Below are 5,787 nucleotides of genomic sequence, written 5' to 3'. Positions count from 1 at the left end.
TACTTGGCGTCCGTGTTCCTGTACTTGTTCGTCATGGATAGTCGGAGGAAGAGCGAGAGTTCCAACACGGAGCTCTGGACCTTGACCCTACCTGTGTATCAGCTCAATAAGGTCACTGATAATGGCGGTGTTGCAGGATGTGGGAATATCTCTCCGTGTTTTTATATTGTCCGTCGCGGTTGGAAAAGTTTCTATACTGAAGAACGACATTATGCATAGAGACGTAAATCTTAAACCCCTTAACTTAAGTCTTTCCTAAGGGGCTCTCATGACGAAGGCGCTGCTGGGGACGAAGATAGATGTGTGTGTTTTTTTTATCACATACGAACCCGTAACCAATGGCTGAATAGTAATAAAATTAGATTAGGTTAGGGTAGGTTAGGTTAGGGTAGGTTAGGTTAGGTTAGGTTAGGTTAGGGTAGGTTAGGTTAGGTTAGGTTAGGTTAGGGTAGGGTAGGTTAGGTTAGGTTAGTCACGCTATCTAGTCAATAAGTTCAACATGTCTTATACCTCCAGGTGTAGATGTGTTCTTGGCATGTCACGGGCTGTCGGAAGGTAAGGAAGTGTGTGTGTGTGTGTGTGTGTGTGTGTGTGTGTGTGTGCAAACCCGTCACTCAGCTCAATAGGTTCTCTCATGACGGCGTCGCAGAAGAGTGAAGGCTTTGTGATTTTTGTTACCGAGGAGTTCTTGACGCTGATGGGGGACAGTGAAAGAATTAATGCATAATGAAGCTTAGTTCTCACGTCATATCATCCGTATAATGCGCATAAGTATAGATATTATCCGTCTCCTATCTACCTGTTTATCTACCTCGCTAAATTTATGTACCTTTTTGTCTGTCTACCTGTCAAACTAACCTACTGTCTATCTATCCATCTGTCTCTTATCTTTCTAGTTATCTCTCTACCGTCATTTTAGTTTCACTGTTGTACCGTCACACTTCCTTGCCATGAGTACCCTAGTGCGTATTGTTTGCTTCTGGATATAGGAACGTAGCATAAAAAAAATGGTACGACTATAATTTGAATACAAGAATGTAGATGGGAATGTTTAAGGTAGAATTAGAATGTTTAAGGTAGAATTAGAATGTTCAAGGTAGAATTAGAATGTTTTTGGTAAAATTAGAATGTTTAAGGTAGAATTAGAATGTTTTAGGTAAAATTAGAATGTTTAAGGTAGAATTAGAATGTTTAAGGTAGAATTAGAATGTTTAAGGTAGAATTAGAATGTTTAAGGTAGAATTAGAATGTTTTTGGTAAAATTAGAATGTTTAAAGTAGAATTAGAACGTTTTAGGTAAAATGAGAATCCCAACATACAAATTCAATTAAAAATTAAATTAAAAAACAACAAAATTCATCTCGCTTCCTCTACCCAGTTAATTCCCCGCCCCTCCCCTTCCTTCTCCACCCGCTCCCTTTTCCCCTCCCCCTCCCTGCCTCCCCACCCCTCCCTTCCTTCCCCTGCCCCACCCTCCTTCCCTTCCCCACCCCCAATTCTTCCCTGCCCCCTCCCTTCCTTTCTCCACCCGCCCTCCCCCTGCCTCACCCCTCCCTTCCTTCCCTGCCCAACCCCTTTTCACCCCCTCCCACTTTTTCCTTCTTTCTCTCTCTCCCTTCCCCACCCTCCTTCCTTCCTTCCCTCCACCTCCCCTTCTCTCCCCTCCCCCACCCCCTCCTTCTCCACCTGCCTTTTTTCCCCACTCCTCCCCTAATTCCCCACCCCTTTCTTCCCCAACAGACCATCCTAGGGAACATTTATGTCCCTAAGAAAAAACCCTAGCTGAGTACGTAACATGAGGGAATAATTAGGACGGGGAGATATTATGCTACACGCTGACGACAGGACACAGCTGACTTACGACTAGTGAAACAAATTATGGGTCTCATTCTCTAACATTCACACGTCTTTTTTTTAACCGGAAATTATTAGAGAATGATTAAATTACAATAAAGTCTTTGGGGGTATTTTAACGCCATTTTGTCCCCATCGTAGATTAATAAGTTAAAACAAAAGGAAAAAAAATTATCATAAGAAAAAATTCACACTATTATTTTTCCCTCTCTAAACTAAGTACTGTAATATCTCTTATGTAATTTCAATACCATTTTACTCACATTATAGATCAACTAACTAGCTGTATGGTCTCACATTTTAAGGTAAATAACGTAAAATTTCTCGTAAGAGCTGGTAAGAATCCTTGAGTCTGAGTCGTATTCTGGGACAAAGAGTTGAGTGTGTAGAGGAGCAAATTACCCTCAACAATGTAGGTTATAAATCACTGAACCAAAAACACCTTTAAGGCTCATAAATATGCTAAAGAGATGAGTGTTGTTGTTTGATTGTTTGTTTGTTGTTGTTGTTTAATTGTTTTGTTGTTTTAGTTGTATTTTGTTGTTCTCTTACTTGTTTGTTGTTGATTTGTTGTTGTTGTTGTTTGTTGTTGTTTAATTGTTTTGTTGTTTTAGTTGCTGTTGTTGTTATTATCGTTGTTTGTTTGTTTGTTTGTTTGTTTGTTGTCTTAGTTGTTGTTGTTGTTTTTGTTTTTTTAATGTGTTTAGCTACACCAGTTAGCAACTTATTATAACTTTCTATGCTAGACAAAGACTTGGGGAGAGAGAGAGAGAACCTAATTGATGTTTTTTTGGTCAAGATTAATGAATATAATGATATGATTAATTACAGGTGGGCAGCCAGGTTATCATCTCTCTCTTGTACTTTAACCTATCATCTTCTCCACCTCCCACATTTCCTCTCTGTCATGCTAACCACCACAAAAAATAATAATTATATAGAGTAAAAAATTAATGTAATGTTTATATTTTTGTCTTCTATTCTTCCTTTATTTATTGTCAGTGTATTTTATTGTCGTTGTTATTCAGTTATTATTATTAGTCCCACTTCCTTTATTTCAATTTTCCCTCTTACTATCGGGAAGAAGGAAAACTAGAACAATGGGAAAGAAGAAGAGGCAATAATAATAATAATAATAATAATAATAATAATAATAATAATAATAATAATAATAATAATAATAATAATAATAATAATAATAATAATAAAACAAGAAAATAAACAAAAATTAGCTTAATTCACCTGGACAAACTTGATTTTTGCAATGTTTTAATGTGAGAAAAAAAAACACGAATAAAATAGACGAAACACTGAAAAGAAACATAATTTATTTGTTTGTTTTGTAAGTTTTTTTTTTTTTTTATAGTCAGGGTAATGATGGCGTCACTTGTTCAGATTTCATGAATCCTTTTTTTTTATTTTTCTGGATTTGTTTGACCTGACCTGACTTGACCTGACCTGTTAGCTAAGTTAGTGAGGAGGTTATCAGAGGTTACCTGAAGTCATTATTTTGCTCTGGCTTGTTCGTCGCTCTCTCTCTCTCTCTCTCTCTCTCTCTCTCTCTCTCTCTCTCTCTCTCTCTCTCTTCATTTGTCTGTAGGTCATTCGTCAAGAAAGGAGAGTGAAGGCTGCGGGGAGGAGGAGGAAGAGGAGGAAGAGGAAGAGGAAGAGGAAGAAGAGGAGGATACGAGAATGCAGGGGGAAAAGTGAGAGGAATGGTGGAGATATTGGCTGACTTTTTCTCAATGAAACGAGTGTGGAGAAAGAGCGAGAGAGATAGAGAGACAGAGAGATAGAGAGACAGAGAAAAAATACACAGAGAAGAAGAGTAAAAGAAAGAGAAAAAAGACAAACGGAGAGAAAAAGGATTAAAAACAGAAATAGACAAAGAGAGAGAGAGAGAGAGAGAGAGAGAGAGAGAGAGAGAGAGAGAGAGAGAGAGAGAGAGAGGAGGAGGAGGAGGATGCGGAAAGAACAGACAGGTCTCAGCGGAAGGGAGACGAGGCAGCAGAAGTTGGAGAAAGAGAAAAAGTTTGCAGGAAGAAAAGGATGAGAGGAAGCGAAGAGTGAGTTAGCTGAGGGAGGGAAGTTGCTGGAAGGAGAGAAGCCAACTTTTGACACTTACAAGATCACGGGAAGGAAAAGTGAAGTTAAACACAACGAGAAGACGAAAGGAATAAAAAAAAATAAAAAAATAAGTATATAATCGTATTTACACACATAATCAGATGCATTTAAAATAAAATTACATACGTCTATAACTATGCATTCTATACTTATTTAAATTACCCTTGATTACATTATACATGACCTCTAATTACCACATAACAGCTCTCGACAGGCAGAAAGGTATACATTTTCATATATCTTCATTATACAAACATTCCCGTACGAATCAAAAACGAAATTTATGCACGAGGTTTGTGAGACAGGAGACATTGTGATGAAATGCACGTTGGCTGAGTTCAAACCCCATTTTTCATTTTAAGGTTCAGTAGTAAGCTGCATTTTGGCCTCGACTCTGACCTGCGCGTAAGAGTTAAATAAGAGATAAAGAAATAGTATTATATTTATACCATTGTAAACTGGAGACGTAATGATGGTGAAGTGATTGATTCTGTTAAGTGCGTGAGGTGTGTGATTAGTGAACCAAACACAGGTAGGTGAGTTATGGGTTTTGTACATTACTGAAGTAGTATGTTCTATGTATGTGGGGGAGAGGTGTATGTATGTATGTATGTATGTATGTATGTATGTAAGTGTGTGTGTGTGTTAGGGGGGGGGCACGGATATGTGGAGAGTGTATATGTGGAGGGATGATTGTGTGTGCGTGTGTGTATGTGTATGTGTATGTGTGTGTGTGTGTGTGTGTGTGTGTCTATGCTGGCTTGTAAGTCTACCAGAAAGATAAAATAAACCGTAAAAACACACATACACAAAAAATAATAAAACCAAACTAGATAAAACATCAACTTTCCAGATTAACTTTTTCTGTTTTTTTTTTGCTTCTTTTCAACCATAAGATTCTAAGAGACTTTTTAAAAAAAAACATAAAGTGAGACTCATTTTTAAGTTCTAACACACACACACACACACACACACAAATGCTTTCCAACTGTTTCTTCTTTTTTCTTAACACCCCACCTTCATCTCCCCATCAGCACCCCCTCATCTCCCCACCACCCCTCTCTCTAACCCTCCTTCCATCTCCCCTACTCCATCTCCCCACCACCATCATCCAACCTCCTCAGATCATCACAAATGGCCCTCAAATGATTAAACCTCTCCCCTCTTCCCCCACCCTCCCCATCCCCCCGTTCCTCCCCCTATCCCCCTCCTCCCCACACCCTCGTAATAACACATTGAGGGGAAGAAGGTCCCTTTGCCTTATATTCCCAGGACAAGATCTTTATAGTTTTCCAATGTCTTTCCCAGAATTTTACGACCGAATGAAAGATGATCTAATCTCCTTATAATTTCATCGCACGACATTAGAATTCAGAAGTCGTCCGTGGATGCTCTGGCTGCCTGGAGTCGGATTATTATGGTCTGTGGTGTTGTGGATGGATGTTCGTTTTTTATCTGTGAGTATTGCATTCAGGAGGAGCTAGGGAGATGATTATGTGTAGGGGTATGTGTATGTATGTGTGTATGTGTATGTATGTGTTTATATATATATATATATATATATATATATATATATATATATATATATATATATATATATATATATATATATATATATATGTGTGTGTGTGTGTGTGTGTGTGTGTGTGTGTGTAGCGAACTATGGTGTAATGGTCAGCACGTTCGCCTCGCAAGCAAGCGGACCCGTGTTTGATCCCCAGGCAGGGTGAAACAATGGGCAAGTTTCTTTACGCCATTTGTCTCTGTCTACCCAGCAGTAATTGGGATCGTATTCCGGGGTAATGG

Source organism: Homarus americanus, unplaced genomic scaffold, assembly GCF_018991925.1.
Source record: "Homarus americanus isolate GMGI-L3 unplaced genomic scaffold, GMGI_Hamer_2.0 scaffold19244, whole genome shotgun sequence".
In the NCBI taxonomy this organism is placed as follows: domain Eukaryota; kingdom Metazoa; phylum Arthropoda; class Malacostraca; order Decapoda; family Nephropidae; genus Homarus; species Homarus americanus.
The sequence above is the reverse complement of the archived record's forward strand: the minus strand, read 5'-3'. Positions refer to the sequence as shown.